This window comes from Hippopotamus amphibius, chromosome 5 (genome assembly GCF_030028045.1).
Source record: "Hippopotamus amphibius kiboko isolate mHipAmp2 chromosome 5, mHipAmp2.hap2, whole genome shotgun sequence".
NCBI lineage: Eukaryota > Metazoa > Chordata > Mammalia > Artiodactyla > Hippopotamidae > Hippopotamus > Hippopotamus amphibius.
Genome location: NC_080190.1, coordinates 9115625 through 9140335, shown reverse-complemented (window position 1 = coordinate 9140335; position 24711 = coordinate 9115625). Strand labels below are relative to the sequence as shown.

General features: G+C 42.0%; 1 protein-coding gene across 3 annotated transcripts in view; it reads left to right on the top strand.

Moving 5' to 3' along the window:
* The window catches only part of ACADSB (acyl-CoA dehydrogenase short/branched chain), a 41193-nt gene that overhangs the window by 332 nt on the left and 16150 nt on the right, over positions 1-24711 (top strand). The gene's annotated exons all lie outside the window — the stretch shown is intronic.

The following is a 24711-nucleotide window of genomic DNA, read 5'->3' as shown; positions in this document are numbered from 1 at the left end:
GGCCTTAGTTACTGTAAGGAGGGCTGGGAGTGGCAGCTGGTGAGAAGGGGGCTAGGGGCTGGTCTAGAAGCTTCTCTGGCGGAACGATAACCTTGCATGGACTCGGAGAGACACAGCTGCAGAATATCTTTTGCAGGCCGTTGGGTCCTGAGAGCCGCTGAGTCTGGAATCTTTGGCGGCATTTAGAGGTGTCATTTCTCTGATGCCGCCTTTCCCCAGTGATTACATTTCACCGCCAAACCTTTCCTAAAAACCCTTGTTGAAATATGAGCGCAGTCATTCTGCACAGCGTTCGCCAGTCCTTCTTTCGGCTGCCCTGCTCCAAAGCTGGGAAAGGACCTCGGAGTTGGTCGGACTTAGAGGCCAGAAAATTTCCTCTGTCGCTTATTTCACGGCTGGTGCATGGGCATCTTGCATGGATAGGGTCACCACTGCACAGGGAAACCCTTTCCTGTCCCGCTTCCTAGAACTTGAACTGAAACCTGCCTCTCCGGAATAGCCAGCTGTACCTAATTCTGCTCTCCGGACCTACAAAAACTGTTGATTCTCTCACAGCTCTTGGCGTCATGTTCTCGTTACATTGAATGTTCAGCCCTTCATCTTTTGGCATGCTTTCCAGAACTGTCAGACATTTGAATACACTCCCCTTTGTCCGTACACTTTATGGGAATTTTCCCACTGCTGGCTCTTTGCTTTTTATACTTATTTGCATTTGTCTTTAATGAGGTAAAGGCGGTCTGCTGTTTTAGTCTGATGCCCAGAGGCAAGACTTTTTGTTTCGTTAGAGTTAATTAGTTTAGAGATAATTAATGTTGTTTGACTCTTTTACAGGCTTGGGGCATTAAGGAAATTAAGTAAAATCATATTAGTGTATGGTTGCAAAGAAACGTTTCTATGGTTACTGTTTAATACTATTTTATAACTGTCGCATAGTTGTTTATTTAGCAGAGAAAGTTCCCTTTATTTCACAATTTGAGTTGTTCTAGAGCCAACGTTTATTAACCACATACTGTGTGGCAGGCATGTGCTTGGTGCTCTACCTGTATCATCTCATTTAATTCTCACAGCCATTCTAAAAAGTAGTTTCATCTTTCAGACTCAGAGGCTCACGCTGAAAAAGATTAAGTGATTTGCTCAAAGCCACTCAACTAGAAAGTGTTAGAGCTGGTCTTCTAACTCTGGTCTGTTTCTAAACTTCAACTTTTGGCAGTCCTGCCTCCCCTTCCTCAGAGATATCAGAGACCTATTATTTGGATTTTGGGGTTTCATTGTGACGTTACATCTTAGGTAGCTTTTGGAGCTCTTTTACTTAAGTTAGCAAATGTGATTGATGAAATGTTGCCTGTAGCATAGTGGTTTAGAATGAGGGTTCTGCAGACTGACTGCTCAGGTGTGAACCCAGGCTCCACTGCTTCCTAGTAGTATAATCTAGTCGTATAATCCTGGGCAGCTTACTTAACCATTTTGGGTCTTAGTTTCTTGATCTGTAAAATGGGGCGAATAATAGTACACATACAATGGGGTCATTATGAAGATTAAATTAATTCATATGTAGGGGTGACGCACTTAAAATAGTGCCCAGCATAGGGTCAGCTGTCATTAAGTGTTAGCTTACTGCTGCTGTGCATGAGTTATTGCCAACGCTAAATAAATAGCTTGGACAGGTATGCTTATAGGAGGTGGGACTTGCACTGAGCATCAAAAGAAGGGATGTCTTAGGTTTAGGTAACGCAGCAGAGGCATGAAGATTCCAAGCCAAGGAGATATGTAAGCAAAGGTGTAGAGGTAGAAATATACTCTGCTTGTTTGAGGAATAATTACGCCACGATAGCTGACGTGATAAGTTTGCAGAGGATGGAATGAATTCAGCTGACAAGACCCTGTCGTGTTCAGGGGTTCGGTCTGTACATGTTCCTATAGCAGTGAGTATAGCCTAAGCAGGGTTGCCCGTAGTCACAGATAACAGCCCTTTTGTTGACTAAAACACAAACGTTTATAATGTTATTACTCATTAGTACAGATATGACAGTTTCCTTGCAATTTGCTTACCACCCTTCTTTCCCTGTGGTGCCAGGAAGACTAACCATAAGATCTTCCCTGGCCGCTGTAAATTCTCTCTCTCTCAGGATCCTCAAACCCTAGGTCTATCTGGGGCTCCTGTTGTCTTGATTCCTTTTTTTCCTAACTGCTAGACCAGGATTTCTCAATTTTGGCACTGTTGACATTTGAGGTCAAATAACTCTCAATTGTGGGAGGCTGTCCTGTGCGTGGTAGGATGTTAAGCACCCCGAGTTGTGACATGTGTGACGTGCCGAGCTTGGCAACTCGGGGTGAATCACGGATGCCGCAAGCTTAAAGAAACACAGACGCAGATTTAAGAGAAAAATGGGACCAGGGGACTAAAGACCTCTAGGATCAAGAGCCCTGCTGATTCATCCCACGTTGCTTTTATTGAGCTCTCGGCATTCAGGAAGCAAGATAGCATAAGGTTCTCACACTCCCAGTTCTGTCCCACAATCAAGGTTTTCTTGGAAGTAACCAGATTTCTTTTTTGGATATCTTTTTGCACAAAGGGCCTCGCATGATTGGGGGCAGTGGTCTTTTGCAAGAACAGCAGAGGGACTATCAGTGTGTGCGCCTGCAGTTTTCTGACTCGCACTGACCCGGCTTTCCTAAGTCTGCACCCTTAGCTCCTCCACTGCTCAAGCAGGACATCCTGCACCCAGTTGCTCGGCCCACAAATTTTAATTACTTTTAGCCATATTTTCTGTAACATTTTCAAGGCTTCAGAAAGACTTCTGAATGTTTTCCCACAGTGACAACTAAAAATGTCTTCAGACATTGTCAGATCTCCCCTTGGGGCAAAATTGCCCCTGATTGGGTACCACTGGTGTAGACCTGTACTATTTTGTGCTCCAGAAGGGTGGGAAAAGGTGACCATTCTCCTTACAACCTGGTAAACAAACAAACAAACAAAAAAAACAAAACCCAAAAAACAACTCTCTCTACCTATTTGCTGTACCCAGTTTGTTGACTCTACAAATTGATCTTCAAGATTCAAACAGGAGCAGATGAGATTCTGAGGTGCTGTTTGCCAAAGGGTGTTACAAAATAAATAAATGGTCAGTAGCTTACAGAAGGAACTCAAAAGCACAGATACCGCTTAGACCCATTTCAAAAGTTCACCTGTGGTAGAACGAGGCCCTCAGCCAGGGTGATACCACTGATGGTTAGAGAGGAAGATACATTAATAAAGGAAGACTTGAGGGAGATTGGGATACCAAATTGTACACTCTAAATATATGCAGTTTATTGTATGTTAACTGTATCTCAATAAAAGTTCTAAAAAAAAAGAGGGAGGACTTGAAAAGAGTTGGTAATTACCTTGAGATGGAGAAATTAGATGGACTCCACATTTTCTAAATGAAGTGGCTTAGTGATGGGCAAAGATTGGGATATCCGGAGGAAAAGTAGTTTAGGGGAAATAGAAGGACAATTAATTCTCTTTTAGACTTTAGACTTTAAAAGTGTCAGTAAAACATTTCCCTGGAGAGTTTTGGAAGCTGGGCAGGAAGAAAATCTGGAAACCAGCAGAAAAATAAGAAATAGAGAAGTAGGTGATAGGCAGAGCCGCAGATGAGTATGGGACATCGGAGGGAAGGAAAGCACAAGAGAGTGCAACTCTGAGCCTTTGGAGTACATTACAGACCATTCTGGGTGAATGTTGAAGAAAGGCAAAGCCAAAGGAGAATAAATGTAGGATATCAGAGGAGGCTTTGTGACAAATATGCTTTATTCAGAATTGGAGCAAAAGGAGGAGAGAGAGAATTCAGTCCTTTCTTAAGAGCAAAAGTACGAGCAGAGTTTGTGCCATACAAAGAAAACAGCCCAAGGAAAGCAGAGGCAAATATTTTTTGAGAAGTTCAAAATACAGCCCCCTAACCCAGGGTCAATTTATGGAGATACTAGACTGAAAATAGAGGCAGGGTGTGAGCTTGGTCTATTGAACTGCAAAGAACTGCCTGAGGTTCTGGTGCTCCCTTGACTCGGTTTGGTATCCAGCTGGCCCCTGTGGGCATTGCAGTATGCCACGCCTGGTCTGGAACTCAGGTGTCCTGACATCTATCTTAACTGTTCTTTCTGCTACCAGCCTGGTTTCCCTGAAAAGGAGGGTGGGTCCAAGAAATTCCCAGTACCCGGTAAGGTATTGAGCCCAAGTTAATTGCACAATTAAAAAAAAAAAACAAGTTCATTAGTAATCCCATCTTTTACGATTCCTTTGGGAATAAGGGGAAGTGAGTCTCTGGGTTTGTTTTTGTACACTGGTAATTTGGGAAAGAGAACTTGCTGACTTGGCCAAGGTCACACGGAAGGCAGACAGGTCTCCTTTATGCTGGTCCCTAGCACTGTGCCCTGTCTTGGTTTATTTAGCTCACTCCTGAGGCAGTCTCCTGTTCTTCTAGAAGGTGGTGGCATTGTTAGGAGGTACTAGTGACTGAAATGGGGAGCCCAAGACTAACGGAAGGGAAAGGTTACTTGTTTAGCAGTTTTCGAGAACACCTGAGAACAGAAACTGCTGCTTTGGGAGACAGGAAGCAAGGATTAGATTCTGATGCCAAAGTTTTGTGCAGGGTTATGAAAACAGAAGGGATCAACTTTGAAAATATAAAGTGAGATATGCAGTACTTACGTCACATCTTGAAATGGACATGGCAAGTTTCATCAGAGTTCAGTAAAGTTCTGTTTAGTAGAAGACTGGGAGTCCTTGAACCATTAGGGCATAGAGAAATAAGCATTGAATAATTTACTGAACTAAAGAACATATAAACCCTGAAGGATAAAACAGCATTAATAAGTACAGGAGAGGAAAACTCTTCCCCTTTTCCCTTCTAGGTTCTTTAGCTGGTCTAGTAATTAAATTGGCTTGACAGATTAGTAAGAGAAAAACAAATTTTGTACTTAAAGGAACCCATAAAAATATGAGACTCAAAGAAGTGACCAAAACATGCAGCTTTTATGCTCTTTAGACAAAGAAACAATGGATTTGTGAAGAATTGACAAGACAAAGAAGTTTGGGCTTGGGTTAGCTAGTTAGTGAAGAAGTAACAAGCTTTGTTTATACAGCCTTCTCTGCCCTCAATTCCCTGTCTCTGGTGATGAGGATGCCTTCTTCCCTGCTGATACAGGGAGAGTACCTTTCACAGGGGAGATGTGGTTCCTGTTTTCAGGGGGAGAAAGGAGGTCAGTATCCTTCTAGCACTGCTGTTTCTTAAGCATCTTTAATTCAAAATTATCAGTGTGGGCTTCCTAGGTGGCGCAGTGGTTAAGGATCCGCCTGCCAATGCAGGGGACATGGCTTCAGTCCCTGCTCCAGGAAGATCCCACATGCCGCGGAGCAACTAAGTCTGTGCGCCACAACTACTGAGCCTGCGCTTTAGAGCAAGTTAGCCACAACTGTTGAGCCCCTGTGCTGCAACTGCTGAAGCCCACACGCCTAGAGCCCATGGTCCACAAGAGAAGCCACAGCAACGAGGAGCCCGTGCACCTCAACAAAAGAGTAGCCCCTGCTCTCTGCAACTAGAGAAAGCCTGCATGCAGCAAGAAAGACATAGCACAGCCAATAAATAAATAAATTTATAAAAAAAACAAAATGATCACTGTGCCAAAGCGGCATATTTAGGGGTGGAACATTTTGTTCCCCTTTATAAGCAAATCTTTATCACACCTCCCATCATTCTTTTTAATTTTTTATTTCTCCATGCTTCTTTGCTGTAAGGGAAACTTGCATCGGCGGGACTTTGCCTCTGCCTCCCTCAGCGCCTAAGTCAGTAGGAGAAGGTATGGCCGGTGTAGTTGCAGCATCCGCTGATTACAGAAGGAGCCGTATCTGTCAAACCTAAATTCTGTGTTAAATATTGGTCTATAAACCTGCAGAGCTGTTCACATGCCACGTTAACGCTTACATCCACAGAGCATAAAAAACATTAGAAAAATCACTGTTCTCATTTTGATTAGGGTGATTAACCTAAAGCAGTAACAAGCAATGGACATAATTAAGCACATTGGTGTTTAATCTTGTATTATAATGTAAAAACTTGGCATGAAAGCCCTTCCTCTTTCTACTACTACTTTTTGGAATATATATGTTTGATATATGTATAAATATATATGTTTAATATATATAGTAAATACGAGGGTGAGTCAAAAATTATCTGCACTCTGGTTATATTGAACCTTCCGGGGACTTCCCTGGTGGCACAGTGGCTAAGAACCTGCCTACCAATACAGGAGACATGGGTTTGATCCCTGGTCCAGGAAGATCCCGCATGCCGAGAAGCAACTAAGCCTGTACGCCACAACAAGAGAAGCCACCACAATGAGAAACCTGTGCACCGCAACTAGAGAAAGTCCATGCGTGGCAACAAAGAGCCAAATGCAGCCAAAAAAAGTAAAAAAAATAAATAAAAATTAAAAAAAAAAAAAAACCCAAAAAATTATCCACAGTCTGGTTATAATAAAACTTCTGTTGGCCACACTGTCTTATCAGCACTTTCCGTTCAAGGCTACTGTCTCCCCAGTCAGTGCTGTGCAGGTGTGAACGTATTAACAGCAATTCATTTGTAACTGCAGTGCGAGCAAAAATAGATGCTCCACTTGTGATTTGCACAAAAGAAGAGTAGTGTGCAGTGATTTGTTTCTTGTGGTCTGAGGGTGTACCTGGTGCTGTTATTTTTCGGAGACTTTGTGCGCAGTATGGAGAAAGTGTCTTGTTGCAAAGAAGTGTGTATGAGTGGATAGAGATGCTTATTGAAGAGCTGAAACCTAAACTTTGGATTAAACACAGAGGACTGCTATCCAAGGGTGCTCTGATCTTTCATGACAGTGCACATCCACACTTCTGCCCACACTGTTGACACCCTGCAAAAACTTTGTTTTAAGGTGTTAAAGCATCCTCCCTATAGTCCTGATCTTGCTCCATCGGACCTTCACCTGTTTGGTCCTCTGAAAGTAGCCCCATGAGGACAAAGATTCACTTCTGATGAAGTGAAGACAGCAGTGAATTTGTGGCTCACAGCTCAGCCTAAAACATTTTTTAATGAGGGAATATGAAAGCTTGTTGACAGATGGACAAAGCATATTGAAAAGCAAGGAGATTATGTCGAAAAATGATGTATTTGTCTTTTCTAAAAGTTAATTAAAATAAATTCTATAGCCAGAGTGCCTATAATTTTTACTCACTGTCTTATTTATATGTTTTAAACAACTAGTACACACTATTTGGCATAAGAAATACAATGTTTAAGAATTCACTAATTCTTCTAAATCATTGATACAATTCTCATAAACCATACCAATTCGTGTAATTTTAAAGCCACAACATTTGGTTTCCCTACATTAAAGGAATTTAATTTACTTTTTTGGGTCGGGGAGAATGATACAACTCTTTAAAACTACTTATTTTCAGTAGATAATTGTAGAATCTCACGCAGTTGTAAGAACTAATACAAAGAGATCCTGCACACCCTTTATCCAGTTTGCCCCAATGGTAACATTGTACAAAACTATAATACAGTATCACAACCGGGAAATTGACATTGATGCAAACCATCAATCTTATTCAGGTATCTTCAGTTTTACACATAAATTTATATATTTAGTCCTATGCAGTTTTATCATGTGTGTATGCACCACCCTAGTCAAACTACAGGACAGTTCTGTCAGCACAAGGATCTCTTGTGTTATCCTTTTATAACTATGCAATATCCCTACTCCCCCCATCCCACCTGTTTCTAACCACAGATCTGTTTCCCTCCTGTATACTGGTATCATTTCAAGATTATTAGATAAGTGCAATCATATATTGTAACCTTTTGGAATTGGCTTTTTACATTCAGCATAATTATGACATTCAAACAAGTTGTTGCCTGAATCAATACATGGTTCCTTTCTATTGCTGAGTAGTATTACATTGTAAAAGAGGAAAAAACTTCTACCCTCTTGGGTTTAGTATGGTGGAGCCTGCGAACCAAACTGACAGAAGACAGATTAACAGGAGGTGAGGATTTACTTGATATGCATAGGGGAGCCAACAAAAGAATTAGCTGACTCTTTATTCCCTAACTTAGTAGGGAAATGGGAGGGGGGAGAAATTGATTCTATGGAAAAAAACAAGTAGGGTTCTTTAGGAAAGACCAATAGACTTTTGAACAGACGGGAGGTAAGAAAGTTGATGACAGTGTTTAAGTATGAGTGGTTTTTCATAAACTCCCCCAAGAGGGGATTTATAGTAGCCTCATTTCCCAGCAGTTGCTCCTTTAGTCAGATAAGAAGACTTTTTTCCTGCATCTGTTGAATCTCAGATGTTTTCAGCTTGGAATAATCTTTATTGGAATCTGAGGTTCCACGTGGGTCCCCAGACCGTGATAGGGACGTGCCATGGGTGCTTAACCGTTCACCTGTTGAAAGACACTAGGTTGTTTCCAGTTTTTGACTCTTGTGAATAAAGCTGCCATGAACATTTGTGTGCAGGTTTGTTTTTTATTTTTTGGGTTTTTTAAAGATTTATTTAGTTTTTTTTATTTTTGGCTGCATTGGGTCTTTGTTGGTACACACAGGCTTTCTCTAGTTGTGGTGAGTAGAGGCTACTCTTGGTTGTGGTGCACGGGCTTCTCATTGCAGTGGCTTCTCTTGTGGAGCACAGGCTCTAGGCTCGCGAGCTTCAGTAGTTGCAGCCCATGGGCTCAGTAGCTGTGGCTCGCAGGCTTAGTTGCTCCGAAGCATGTGAGATCTTCCCGGCTCAGGGATTAAAACCTCGTCCCCTGCATTGGCAGGTGGATTCTTAACCACTGTGCCACCAGAGAAGCCACGTGTACAGGTTTTTATTTGAACTTAAGTTTTTGTTTTTCGGAGATAATACCCAAGAGTACAATTACTGGGTCATATGGTAACTGCATTTTTATAAGAAACCACGAAACTCTTTTCCGACACGGGCCTACCATTTTACGTTCCTACCAGCAGTGTATGAGAGATCCCATTTCTCATCCTTGCCGGCAGTTGGCATTGTCAGTAATTTTTTTTTTATTTTAGCCATTCTACTAGGTGTGTAATTGTATCTCACTGTGTTAATTTACTTTTAAAATATTCTTTAGTTTCCAGTAAATTGGAGAATGAGATCTCCTGGTTATTTGAGCTAAAAGATCCTTCTTTGAGTATTATACTGTTAAAACAAAATTCAGCTGAATAAATTTTAAAGATTTTATTGGCTTGGGGCTTCCTAGGTGGCACAGTGGTTAAGAATCCGCCTGCCAATGCAGAGGACATGTGTTCGATCCCTGCTCCAGGAGGATCCCACATGCCAAGGAGCAACTAAGCCCGTGTGCCCCCCCCCAAAAAAAAAAAAAGAATAAAAGATTTTATTGGCTTTATTCAACAGTTCATAAGTTGGGCAGCATCCCATCTAGTAAACAGAAGGAAGCTCCAAAGAGCTGTACAAAATAAAAGACTTAGAGGCAGGAGGGGGTGGGACTAGGAAGTTGCTAGCAGAGAGATGATTGTGGCAAAGTCACCTTCCTTTAGGGGATGGCAGGGATCTGTCAAGCAGGTCACCTCCCTAGTGCCGACCAGGTAATTCCAGATTGACTTGTCTGAGATTCCACTCCTGGGAGGAGTTGAAACTAATTAATTTAGGTATTAAGTCTGGTTTGGTGATGTGGGCTTATTAGCACAAGTGAATCCATTTTGGGCCTGTTGTCTTTCTTTTTTTCTTTTTAACATTTCATATTTAATTATATCATAACAAAATTATTTTACCTTTCCTTGATCTGTAAAGTTGATTCGTTGCAAGAGGACATTAAAAATATCAAAGTGTGCTTACCAAGAGTGAGCACTCTACCTCTGGAATCATCATGTGATCTTTGTGGACTTCTAAGTCAAAAAGGACTTAGAAAAACTTTTTGTTCATGCATCTGTTATCTTTAGCCAGTATAAAAATGCAGATTAAATGTAAAAATAGAATATATAAAATTCTAAAAAGAAACATGGGTAAATCCTTTTATCAGAGTAAGGAAGGTCATCCTAATTAAAAGCTGGAGGCCATCAATCAAAGAAAGGTTAATAATTTGACAACATAAGAATAAAAAACTTTTGCATGACAAAAAAACCCAAAAAACTACAAGCAAAATCAAAAGATAAATGACAAAGCGGTTGAAAAAAATTTGCAACTCCTTTGTCAACTTAGAGAAAAATACACAAGATGAGAGTTGTGAGTTTTTTCATTCAGGGACTTACTGAGGACTAAAACCTGGGAGACAGCATCTCAGTAAGTAGCTAGAAATAAACTGCTCCAAAAAAGGTAGGTGAGGAGCCAGCACACATATGAATGTTTTGCCTGGGAAAGACGTGCAGTCACGCATACATCTTGATAAAAGGCTAAGGCTAACCACAGAGAACAAATATCTCAAGTTAATAATTTTAGTGCTTTTTTTTTATGCACAGGAAGAATATGGGGTCGTTGAAATTCTTCCTGAGATAATATACCTAACTATCTAGGAACCCTTTTATAGAAAGTATAGAGTGCTTCATTCAGCCTGCAGGTTTTTTAAAAATCTGAATTCCGTTTAGGGTGCACTGTCAGTGGGAGACTGCATTGGGTTGCAACTTTACCCTCATATAAATGGATGATGGGTGAAACTGGTTGTGTTTTGCTCACACCTGTCATCAAAAAGCTAATTTCCTTAGTTTATATAGAGCTAGAAATCAATAGGGGGAAAAAAGAAATTGAATAGGAAAATAGACACAGGACATGAATAAACAGAAACAGTTCTTAAATGTATGAAAAGGTGTACAAACCCCTAAATGAAAGACAACTGTAAGAACACTTTGTGATACAATGTTTTTTTACCCATGAGATGGCTGTGCAGAAATCCCCAAATTGGCATTCAAGCTGTTTTGGCTAGATTATAGGGAAACAGGCACCATTAAATATTTGCTAGTGGAAGTGAGAATGGTTTAACTGCTACAAAGGACAATTAGAGAAAATTTATCAGTATTTTGAATTTATTTTGTCCTTTGACAGGGAATTCCCTCTTCTAGCTTGTGCTGCAGATGTGAAATAATGTAGGTCAAAAGTTACACATTGCAGCATTTTTTAAGAAACTATTTTGTATGTAATTAGATTCATAGGAAGTTGCAGAAATACAAAAATACGCCATCCGTCACTCAGATTGTCCCATGGTCATATCTCAATGGTACAATTATTGAAACCAGGAAATTGCTATTATTGTAATGCCAAGGAAATAACAGCCCACCAAAGTGGTATGAAAATTACTCTAAACCTAAACATTTGACCATTCAGCAGCCACAAGAAAGAAGCATCTAAATTTAAACAAAGCCTCCTGAAAGTATATCTGCAGATAAAAAGAAACTGTCTTTACTCCTATAAATCTGTTTATTGTCAGTCATTTCCTAGCCCCCACCCCAACCCCTATGTGTACATATAGTTGGATGGTATTTTATCACCTTTAGATTTGTGTAACCAAGTCCACAATCAAGATACAGACTTCACAACAAAGAGCTCCCTTGTTGCAGCATTACTTATAATAACAAAGGGAATTCTGTTACATGTAGAAACATCTCCAGGATATATTGCTACATGGAAAAAAGGGGGGGGGGAGGGCAGAATATGGTACATACTATGCCCTTTTTTAGAAGGACCAGGAAGAAAATAAGCAACTATATTTCTATTTGCTTATGTTTGTATGTGAAGAATACCAGAAGGATATGTAACTATGGGGGAGGCTGAAAGTGGGCTGGATGGGGAATAGGACAACAGCTTTTTTGAACACAGTTACCTGTGCAACCCCCAAAATTTTAAGTAAGACAGCTTGGGGCGAGGTGGAGGGGGGAGCAGGGAAGGCATGGTTGTGGATCATTTGTCGTAGACAACAAGTGAATAATTTGGCTTCTGAAAGTTATAAGAGGGGTTGAGTTTTTACTCTCCAAAGTCAGGCATGTGAATCACAGATTCCAGCTCATGCTGCACATTAGAGTCACCTGTCAACTGAAAAAACACACAACCTAAAAGTTGAGAATTACGTTTTATTCGGTGGACATTCTGAGGACTTCAAGCTGGGGAGACAGCCTCTCAGATTGCCCTGAGGGACGGCTCCAAAGAGGTAAGGGAGGAGCCAGGATACAGAAGGTTTTTGCAACAAAGACCGGGTAGTCAGAACATCAGATTACTGTTAATTAAAAGAAAACCAGACATCTCAAGTTAATGAATTTAGCGCTTTTTTATGTATGGGAAGATGCGAGAGTCTGGGGTCACTGAAATCATTCCTTTGATGTGCACCTCAGCTGCCCGGGGCCCGGGGCCTGTGCTTTCTCCTCCTGAGTTTCCTCATGGCTCGCCAGTGGGGTGGCTGTAATGCGATGGCTTGATGGCTGCAACAGCATTTGTTTACTGGTTTGGCAGACAACATTTTTTTTTTTTATTCACACACCTCAGGGAGCTTTTTAGAAATGCAGAAGCCCAGGCTTCATCCTGAGTCTGTTGAATCAGAGTCTGAACTGGTGGGGCTGAAATCGCTCTCTTTTGCTCTAAGTTCCCCCAAGTGATCTGGGTATGTAGCCAAGAGTGGCAACCCCTGATTTAAATCTCGGGGTGGGAGGTGCTTCCCCGGTGGCACAGTGGTTAAGAATCTACCTGCCAATGCAGGGGACACGGGTTCGAGCCCTGGGCAGGAAGGAATCCCATTTGCCACAGAGCAACTAAGCCCGTGCACCAAGACTACTGAGCCTGCACTCTAGAGCCTGCGAACCACAACTATTGAGCCCACATGCCACAACTCCTGAAGCCCACAGGCCTAGAGCCCATACTGTGCAACAAGAGAAGCCACCGCAGTGAGAATCCCATGCACCTTAATGAAGAGCAGCCCCTACTCGTCGCAAGTAGAGGAAGCCTGCGGACAGCAAGGAAGACCCAATGCAGCTAATAAAAATAAAGTAATTAATGTAAAAAAAATCTCGGGGGGGGGAGATACGTGTGTTTGTGTGTGTATCTCAGGGGGACTTGTTTCAAAGATACTAATAGAGTCATTGGTAAAAGTTCCCAGAATAAACTAATTTCTTTAGTTTAATTATATGTAACTGTATTTGGCAGTTAGATTCTTACGAAATCCATAAAATTGTTGTTTAGTTTGATGCTGAACATATTATTTAAGACCTACATCTAGCATTTTTAAAAACAAGCCTACTTTGAAAGCCCAAAGAAAACATAGTTCATGCATTTATACATTTTAAAACATCTTAATACCAACATTTTTATTATTAAATATTTGTAATAACAGAGATGTGTGGGAAGCAATGTAACTGGCATCCATTTCCACACAACCCATTTTTGCTATCTTTTTTTTTTTAAAAAAAGAAAACAATTCTGACATAAACTCTGCACTCCCACCCCCTCCACAGTGGTAACCTATAACTAGGGCCCAACGGTGAGGCCAGTTACAGGTCACGGGGCCACAAGTCAGGTGAAAGGTGGCTGATATCATTCGGTTTACTGCACACAATTAGCACACAACACAGGTCAGTCAAAGTAGGGAAACTAGACAAGGGGATAAGGAGCCCTCCCAGGAGAAGTCCGGCAAGGAGGCATCACAGCACAAGCAGCAGTCCTCGTCCAGCAGCGGGTCTCGAGACAAGCATGGGGGCAGAGTCGCCTTCTGCTCCAATAGTGTCCATCTGCAACAACTCAGCAGCATGGAGTCGGGTCCTCCAACCAAGAGCCTTCAAGTCATCTCAGTGTTCTTTCTAAGGAGTCTGCCAGTAGGTATACTGGTTACAGCCCAAGGGGTCTCGCCTCCATCAGTTGCTCTTTCTGTTTCAGTGATGTCTTTTCTCAGACTTTGCCAAACAAATTCCTTAACACACTTATTTTATCACACTAAGATGCTGGGAGTCCACATTGGCCACTGTGACTCCATCTTGACTTACTGAACATACCTTAACTCCCGTGAGTTTCAGCAAGATGAGTAGGAATCCTAACACAAGAGAAATCACAACATAACCACACTCTGGAGGCTGAAGTGTATGCTTCCTCTTTATGTTTTCAAACTACATCTGTGTGTGTCAATGAGAATATGTACTAACATTTGGTGTGTTTTTAAAGTGTACATAAATGCTGTCTGCCCAAATAAATCCTTTTGCAAATTGCTTTTTTTTTTTGCTTAATATTATATTTTCAAGACATCCGTGTTAATGTATGTAGCTCCTTAGTTCACTTTTTAACTGCTGTAAAATATCCTGTTAAATCAATATACCACAACTTATGCATTCCTTTGTTGATAGATAATTAGAATTTTAATTTTTCCCTATTTTAGATGTCATTTCATTCTTCGCATGTTTATAAATGTGCGTATCAACTTGAATGGAATTGCTGGTCCTTAGGGCATGTGTGTCTTTATCTTTACCATCACGTATGACAGTAATTACATCGGTTTTTACAGTAACCCATAAAGTATGAGTCCTTCCATCCCCCCCCAACAGCTTGCTAAAAAAAAACTTAATTCTTGACCCTTGTAAAAAATTGTAAGGAAGACTTTATTCAGGGAGGGACTACTGCATTGGGGGTTTGCAGTAGGGATGTGAGATCAGGCTCAACTCCAAATACAACAAGGACAAGTGGATATTTATAGCCAAGAAGCAGGGTGGGGGTCAGTGGGTGGAAAATTAAAAGAGAAAACATCAGAAATAAGGGGGATTCTTGCTAGACCCATACTCTACAGGATCTTGCCTAAGGTGGACCAAAGCGATGAGATTCCAAGGGTGGGGGATTGTCATTAATCTGACCCAGCAGGATTCTTATTAAAACTGGGTAGAGTGGGACTTGAACTCAGCCCAAGATTGGGGCCTAGTCAGAAAGAGGATCTTGACTCCTTTGGTTAAGGACAGTCTTTGTCAAACTTCTCTAACACTTCAGGGTCAAATGGGGGTGGGGAAGAAGCTGGAGAAGGAAACTGAGGAACATGGGGCAGAAACGAATGGGAAGAGAACAAGGAGAGCAGTGTCCTGGGAGTCGGCGAGATGGAGTATCTGGAAGGAGGGGGTGCTCCACTGAACTGAGTCAGCTGCAGTCAAGAAATTGAACTCTGAAAAGCACAGAGATGTTTGATCTTGTAGGGAGGAGATTCTAGTGATTGGTGGGGGGGCAGAGCCATGTTGGGGTGGGCTGAGGAGTGCAGAGGTAGAGGCAGCTAGTAAAGTAAGTCTTCAGCTGTGAGTGGCTGTGCAGGAAGGAGGGAGAGGCTGCTCGCCCGAGGTAGATAAAAGGCTCAAGGATGGTTGACACGGTCAGAATCAGAGCAGAGAGAAATGGGAAAAACATGGAAGACAAAAGTATGGCTGAGGATTCTGCAAAGGTAGGAGAGGTGAGATCCAGAGAAGAGGTAGAGGGACTGGCCTTTCTTAGGAGGGAAGAGAGAAAAAAATAGGTGCAGGTGCAGGACAATGTATGGGTTTGGTGGTGAAAAGTTCAGGTGCTTCCCATTTGTTCCCATTTTCTCCTGTAGAAGAGGTTATAAGCTGCCAGTGAGGGGTGAAGCTTTGAGTGCTCTGAGATAATCATTTCAGAGGATGGGAGAGACTGGGTTGTGGTTGGTGACTATAAAGCTGTGTCTGTCTGTCTGTCTGCCTGCTGGATGCTGGGAAGAGGTAATCATTAGGCACATTCTTGGTGAGAGTTTCAGTTGCACTTCCAATGAAATAGGAGGAGTTGATTACAGAGTGGGCAACGTGAGGGAATTTGGGGAGTGATGAAGCTATTCTGTGAGGCATTGTGTTTGTATACACAACTCTGTGTGTTTGTCAAAACCCATGAAAGCGTACACCAAGAAGAGTGAATGTTATATATAAAAATAAAATTGAGCCGGCATGTAGAGGGAAGATGGAATGCAGGCTGTGGCAGATGAATCTTAACTGTGTTACAAGTTCTGAGGTTGTGATTTATAATAATGTTAAAAAAATTCAGCCGAATACATTTGAAGATCTAACTGGCTTTATTCAGCCATTCTAGTAAATATCAGATCATTCTTAAGAGTTGTACAGGATGGAAAGTTTTTCTGTTGTTAACATGCACAACGTGAGAGTTGTGAGTTAAGTTTTATTTGGAGCAAAATGAGGACTGCAGCCTGGGAGACAGCGTTTCAGATAACTCTGACAAACAGCTCTGAGGAGGCCATCATTCCTTTGATATGCACCTCAGCTATCTGGGGCCCTGTGTTTTCACATCCTGAGTTTCCTCAGGGCTCACTGCAGGGAGTGGCTGCAGTCTGTTGGCTACCAGAGGGCAGGTATTCCTTTCAGCCCTGAGTTTCCCCAGGGCTCACCAGCTCACCCTGCAGGGCTGTTGATGACTGCGACAGAGAGTTGGGCATAAGAAAAGAAAGGGCTATTTGGGACCAGGACGTCTGGGAAAGGGGGTGCACCGAGGTTGGTTTTTTTTTTTGCTTTTCTTTGTTTTTAACCAAGCACATTGCTGCCTCTTCCTCTTGGTGCGGGGGATGGAGAGGGCCCGAGTGACATCTGTCTCATTGGTACTGACCAGAAAATTCCAAATTGGTTAAGATTATATTTCTTGGGAAGGTCAAAACTGCAGTTAGGTCAGATGTTAAATCTAGGTTCGATATCATGCACTTTAGCACAAGTGATGCCATTTTGGACCTGTGATTTCTCTCTTTAACAATAAATATATGTTTTGGTCTTTCTCCACGATGCCTGGCTCACAGCTCCTAAAACTTGGGGACTTCCTAGGTAATAAGAGCAATGGAAGCATTTTTTGTTATAATATTAGCTCTGTTGTCCGCAGTTCCTGAAATCACTTTAGAGCCATAAAGGTTAAATGGGTGTCTTGTTACTCAACACAAGCCCCTTTCAACCACTCCTGCATTTATGTTAATGAGGTGACTTGGGAAACATCTAAGAATGGGGGCTAGTTGCCAGGGGAATGAACCTCAGGCTTGGAGGGTTGGAACTGTCAATCCCACCCCCCAACCTCCTGGGAGGCGAGAGAGGCTAGAGGTTGAATCAGTGGTCACTGGCCATTGATCAATCATACCTGTGTAATGAAACCCCCATAGAAATCCAAAAGGATAGGGTTCCTGAGTTTCCCAGTTGGGAGTACATTGAGGTGCTGTGAGTGTGGTTCTCTTGGAAAGAGAGTGTGGAAGCTCTGATCCCTGTCCCCATACCTTGCCCTATACACCTCTTTATCCTGTTACCCGAAAAACTGGGTTCGCTTCTTGGTGGGTGTCAAGCCAGAAGACACAACCAAGCCGAAGATCAGGTGGATTTATTATTTGCAGCAAAGTTAGGGGATCTTTCCAAGCAGCAAAATTGGGGAAGTTTTAAGCTAAGGGTACCTACAGATTCTTGAGGGGGCTTGAGCAGAGGAGAATTAGCATAGAATTGCGGCAAAGGTTGATGGAGTCCAAGCTTTAGTTGACTGAAAGGTCAGAAAAGGTCAACATCATCCTCTACTTGGATGGGGGCGTTAGTTCCTTCAGAACTCAAAGCAATGTGTCAGTTTGTTATATGTGTCCATTAAAGAAGACCTTGGGATTATTTATTTTATCACTAATCTATGATTTGACGACTTCTTTTCCTTTTCTTCCTTTCCTTTTCTCCTGCATTCACTCACTTTCCTTAAGATCATTGATTACTGAGACCTATTTTAGTGCAAGCATGGTGGCCAAGCTTAGATCACAAAATGGCTTAGGCCAAAAATGGCTTCTCATGCCAAGAAAGCCATGTTTAGTTCTCTTTCTTCGGGGACCCCCTACTCTATCTGCTTACAATCTGACTGTTCCTGACTAGTATCCTTTTATAATAAACTTGTAATCCTATAAGTAAAATGTTGTTCTGAGTTCTCTAGAGCTGTTTTCGCGAATTAAATGAACCCAAGGAGGGGTACTGGGGACTTCCCATCTATAGCTAGTGGGTCTGAAGCACAGGTGACAACTTGGGCTTGCAGTTGGTGTGTAGGGGTGTGGAATGTGGGCTGTCGTGGGGCTGAGCCCTTAACATGTCTGATCTGGTGCTATCTCCAGGTGTTACCAAACTCAGGTTCATAAATTTTACCTTACAGATTTAGGCGAGTTCCTTACTTTTTGAGAGTCCCAAAATACCTTGAGATTTTTGCACTAGTTAGGAGGTCACCTTCCTAATTTACCTGAAAAAGCTGCTGGGAACCTAAGACTTTCCAGTCTCGGAGGGATCAGGAAGAGAGAAAAAAATAAATGTTTCAATTCTGCTTACAAATGTATAATTTACCAAATTGCTATAAGTCATAATTAGCTTAAGGGGAAAGGTTTCCTTATATCTGGAAAAATACAGATTAAAAGCCATTAGTATTTCAGACAAAACCAAAAAATTATAACCACATTCATCAGTTTACTCAAGTTTATGTAGCGGATCCTTTTTTGTTAACAGTTTTATGAAATCAGTTTCCGTTAGACTTTTTGAATATCTTAACCCAGTTCAGCAGTATGATTTAAAAGTTATCAAAAACCTGTACTTGTCAGAAAGTCCTTTCTATGAATCTTCTTGAAGATAAAGCAATTTTGCAAAGCATCAGTTTAAGTGTCTATAAATGACAAAGGACTTAAAAGTCAAGGTTAACAATCTGATTACAGTGTTTTTGACAAAGTAGCTTAACCAGGTTGCTGTGACATACAACATTTTAAGATAACAGCTAGAATTATATTATTATACCAGGACATAGCCAAATTTTAAAAATTTTATATAATTTGTAGAATGTCTGTATTAATAGCATTTATCCATACGGTATATTCTAGTTTTGTCACTCATGCGACAATGCTCTCCATGCAATTTAACATACTAGATGATGCTATGAAATATTTCTCTCTGAAATGCCTAGGGCCCCGCTGAAACATCCCAAAGTTAGCTGGATGTCAAAGGAACTTTAAATAAATATTTGGGAAGTTTGTGAAAGATATCAAACAGATGCAAAACACTAGGTGGCCAAAGTGACAAAAGATTTCAAAAGCAAATACAGATCGCTTACAGGCAAAGAAACTCACTCAATCTGTTATCAAAAGCAGCTATCCAAGATAACTTTGTTCTCTTAACAGTCAGAGAAAAAGAAGTCCAGTCTTTACCTGCTGGTCCTGGAGCTCATAAGCTCATCTAAGTACACATTTCCATTTCCACTGACTGAAAGTGGAAATTGGCAGCCGGCCAAGCAGGAGAGAGGCAGGGAAAATCCCTGGAATGAATCATTCCAGCAGCTGCTGGGACTTACTTGAGAATCCCGCCTCCGGGCTGGCTAGCCACCAGCAGCTGGTTCCCTGAGGTCAACCCTGCAAGTCACTGCAGCTGGCAGCCTCATCTCAGGATAGAAGAAGCAACTAAACGCCACAGGAGCACAGCCCCACGTCGGGTGCCAAAATCTGTTCCTGAACGTGAGTTTGGCTGTCCACCACTCAATAATTGAGAGGCAAGGATCAGAAGAAAGGAAAGATGCTTTAATCAGAAAAGCTGGAAATCTGGGGAAAAGGTGGGCTTAAGTCCTGAGACCAGCTCTGAAGATTCTGCCCAGCCTGACAGTTTTTAAAGCAAAAAAGGGAGGAAGAACCTCAGTGACTCACTGAGGCAGGAGGTTGGATTCTGCATCATTCTTTGTGTGCAAACTGTCTGGTTCTCTTCAAATGTTATCTTGCCCAGTGATCTGCCTGCAGCATTGCTATGGGGGATATTGGGGGTAGAGGGCTGGTCATTCTTAATAGAAAAAGAATCAGCAGGTTAGGCCAGGCATGGTGTGCGTTCAGGAGAGCACAAGTCAGGAGTAGGTTAACGTGCCCAGTGCTTTCATTCCTGTATTTAGGTTCTTTCAAGGTTAGAGGCGGACAGAGATGGCGAAACAGAAATGGGATGAAAGAGCTGGTTTCACAGGTAGATAGTGTCAGAACTGAGTTGAATAGTAGGACACCCAGTTGGCGTTGGAAAATTGCTTGGTGTGGGGAAGCCCCTCGAATGTTGACATTGGTCCCAGAATCATTACAAGTGAATCACACAACCACACTGAGATATAGGGATGGGGAAGAAAGAACCTTCAGAAACAGTGTTTTGACTGGGTACCATGAGGCTAAAGACAGAACTGGACACAAGCACTCTGATTAATTTGATTCTCATAGTGGTGTGTGGCAGTTCTGAAATGATTTTATATGTGAACTAGGTTTGAGTAAGCACATTCATCCTAGATCATGAGTCTTTGCCAGGTTTCTCACCGTCAGGAGTTACAATAAGAAAAGCTGGCTCGAATGAACCCTGTGAACTCTGGTACAACATGAGTTGTGAGTTGAGTTTATTTGGGGCAAAATTAGGACTGCAACCCGGAAGACAGCATCCCAGATAGCTCTGAGAAACTGTTCCAAAGAGGCAGGGGAGAAGATTAGTATATATGTATTCTTGGTAAAGGAAGAGTACATGCAATCAAACATTTTTTTGTAAGGGGTTTCAGCTAGTCACGAGGAGTAGACGTCACCATGCAGGGATTTAGTGCTTTTCTAAATGTGAGGGGATGCAAGAGTTGGGCTCATAAAATCAGCTCCTGAAAACATCTAACTCTCTGAAGACCTGTTCCGCCCATCCTCCAAAGCACAGTGTCTCATTCCTGGTCTCCACCCTGAATTCCCTTCAGGGGATGTGGAAGGTAAGCAGCAGTAGCAGCACAATGTCATTTAGGCCTTGTACAGGTGGGTGGCAAGTTCCGCTTTGTAGTTGACACTGGAATGCAATCGAAGTGTGAAAAAAACTATACACATTCATGCACACATGCAGTGGGGAGAGCCAGGGGGCCACGTGTGGTGGGAACCAATGACTGTCAGGGTTTAAGGTGCAGCCCTCTTGTTATATCAGAGCTTGTCCTTTGGAAAAGCTGAGGTCGGTCTTCGCAGTTAAGCGCAGCACCTCTCTGGTGTCTTCCTTCTTACCTTTCAGACATGTGAAAGCTTCTCTCTCTCTCTCTTTTTTTTCCAGATCTTTATTGGAGTATAATTGCTTTACAATGTTGTGTTAGTTTCTGCTGTAGAACGAAGTGAATCAGCCATATGTATACATATATCCCCACGTCCCCTCCTTCTTGAGCCTCCCTCCCACCTCCCCATCCCACCCCTCTAGGTCGAATTGATCTCCCTGTGCTATGCAGCAGCTTCCCGCTACCATCCATTTTACATTTGGTAGTGTGGACATGTCAGTGCTACTCCGGACATGTGAAAGCTTCTTGACTTGAAGCACTTTGAGGGTGTTTCGAACACTACTTCGTCAGCTGGAACGTAATGGACGAGGATTGTGACTCACTCAATGAGTTTAGCAAAAGTTTCACCAGAACGCTCATCAGTCAGGCATTCTTAACCTTTTTTGTATCATCTGTGGACAGTAGACAGCAATGTAGGTGAGTTTATAGAACTTTGCTCAAAATGTTTTAAAATGCATAAAGTTAAATATGTAGGATTACAAAGGAAATCTGCTGTAATACAAGAGATAAAAATATTTTGCTTTGATATAGGAATACGTGCTTCTTAAATAAGACCTGACAGCAGTTTGAAAAACTACTATAATTCTGAAGCGATGCACACTAACAGTATTTCAGCTGTTATTTGATGTAAAAATATCTGTAATTTGGTGACAGGCACAGATAATACTACCCTAACTTGTTGCCTGCATTCATAATCAATGGGAATGCTACATCTCAGTTAGAGGTTAGTGCAATAAAATATAATTTCCCCCCATCTGAGTTCATGGACTTTGTGGTTCTGCCTACAGGAGTCTGCAGACCCCAGATTTGAACATCAGGACTTCTAAGTGGAACAGAACTCTGGGCAGTTGAGTAGGAAACAGATTAGACTCAAGCTTTGAAAAGTATTTGGCAAGGCATAAATAACCATTCCTCCACTCAAGTAGCAATTGCTGCTCTGTACAAAAAAATGTGATGATGTGGTGCAGTGGGTTATAACTGTGGAAAATCATTTTGATGGAGTGGGTACCAAATCTGCAGAGGCTGAGGTCAACACTGAAGGGCAGGGGACAGTTGAAAATCATCGTGGAAACCTTGGGCTGAGTGGTTAAAGGCAAGGCAAGGAAGCATTTCCTTTATTAAAAACTGTCATATTAAAAAGGAGGTTTTTTTTTTTCTCTGCCAAAAAGGATAGGTGTTATCTTTCAATGCTTTGGTTAAAAATGGATTTCATTCACTCAGCATATATAGCCACTGTATTTTATGATGAGTATCTTCAATAATCTCCCCCTTCACTTTATACCACTTTTTAAAGTACATTTCCCTCTGTTATCTGGTGTCTAAAGTAATTGCTATGTGTTGAACAGTCATACTTTATCAGTAGCAATATTGAGACTAAGGGGGTCACCATTGTGTCAGTGAGGGGAAATGGGTGTAGTAAGACCCACTGGCTTCTTAAGTTTCTCAGTGCTGGGCATTCTGCTAAAGATAAACTTTGATAGAAAGGTGATATATTGACTAAGAGACAGAACAAATTCTGTAGTGGGCTTAGTGAAGTATATCTCCCCTAGATGTAAGAAATGTGGGCAATGTATTGCAACTTTTGAAATGTAATAGGCAATTTTTATGAGCATTTTGTGGTGAGGACTGCTTGGCCCAGTCTTTCATTTATTCAAATGTATATTGAGGGCTCCATCCAGCCATTGAGCAAAATCGCACCCACACTTACTTCCATCTTCTCTTTGTGCCGCTGCTACCCATCACTGTCTCTCCTTCTAATACCTAGCAACACTCCTCGCTCCCACCCCCCCCAGCCTAGGCCTCTTCACATTTGCATTTCTTGTTTTTTTTTGTATTTTATAATTTATTTATTTTATTTTTCAGATCTTTATTGGATTATAATTGCTTTACACTGTTGTGCCAATGTCTGCTGTACAACAAAGTGAATCATCTGTATTTATACATATATCCCCATATCTCCTCCCTACTGAACCTTACCTCACTTCTCTGTACCCTGCTTTTTCATTCTTGTCTGTTTCATGAGGAAGAAGACAACATCTCATGTCTTCCCCATTGCGGAAATCGAATCGGTCTGTTGAGAAACCAAGCACCACACTCAGAGGGTTGGAGAACTCAGGTGTATTTAGCCAGCAGTCCCAGACAAGCTAATGCTCTAAAGTTCTGGGGCCCCGAGCTCCGGGTGAGCTTTACTTTTATAGGGGTCAGTGCACATGGTTACAGTTAGCATTGGTTGATTGGTTACCTAGTTACTATAGGTTATGGGCAGTTCCAGAGCGTGGGAGTTGCTATGGGTTACGTGCAGGGGGTTTCCAAACAGAAACTTGCAGGAGCAGAACATTCCATACTTATCAGAACATCTTAAGGTTACAGTTGATTGCTAGGTCATCTTGTTCTTACCTCAGCTCAGCAAGCAGATTTTACAGAAGCAGAGCAAGCATGAAGTTATTTCAGCTGAGCACAAACTTCTAATTTTCCTCTTCACCCCCTTCCTTTTATCTATTCCAGAGTTTTTATGTCCCAGCTCTGTCTTCTAATGAGGAAAAAAAAGGTCCATGCAACTTTGCCCTGTTATCTGTCTCCTAATTCTCAAAACAAAATTAGCTAGAAACATTGAGACACTTTTTTTTTTCCTGACTGGCCAGTTTTTCTTTCTCCCAGGTGAATCCAGAGCAGAATACATCTACTCTTAGGCACAGAACTGCAAAGATTGACTAATATGTAGGAGAGATGAACAGTGGTTTCAAACATGGTGACTCTTGCTTCCTTTTTTTTTAATAAGTTTATTTATTGGCTGCATTGGGTCTTCATTGCTACACACGGGCTTTCTCTAGTTGCAGAGAGCGGGGGCTGCTCTTTGTTGCAGTGACGGGCTTCTCATTGTGGTGTTTTCTTTTGTTGCAGAGGTGGCTCTAGGTGCAGGGGCTTCAGTAGTTGGGGCACGTGAGCTCAGTAGTTGTGGCTCGTGGGCTCTAGAGCGCAGGCTCAGTAATTGTGGTGCACGGCCTTAGTTGCTCCACAGCATGTGAGATCTTCCCAGACCAGGACTTGAACTTGTGTACCCTGCACTGGCCAGTGGATTCTTAACCACTGCGCCACCAGGGAAGCCCTTGCGTCTCTTTTTATCTTTTTATCAGTAAGCTTTTCTGTGTACAATCAAAACTATTGAGAAAATATATTGCAGCATGTAGCTACATTTGCATTTAATCTTGACAAAGCTTGACTTTGTTTCTCGCCTGTTCTATGAACAGTATCTTGTGCAAACTAGATCCTAAGCTTCTCAGAAGTTGGTGAAATTTGTCCCTACATGGGTTCTCAGGCATTTGGCAGATGTCCAGTGTGTTCTGTTAATTTTTTTTTTTGGCCATCCCTCGAGGCATGTGGGATCTTAGTTCTCTGACTGTTGCCGAGAAAAACCTGGCCTCTGTTCACAGATGCCAAATAGACATACAGAGACAGAGCTTTGGAGGAGTAGAAAGGAATAGCTTTATTACTTTGCCAGGCAAAGGGGGAACACAGTGGCTAGGACCTCAAGAACTGTGCCCCCCTCTCTGGGGAATAGGGAGAGGTCTTATAGCTGGGGCTCGTGGTCAGGGGTGGGCGATGAGGATCAAGGCAGGGACAGTCCTGCATTCTTCCGACGGGTGGGTGGTGAGGGAAGCAGG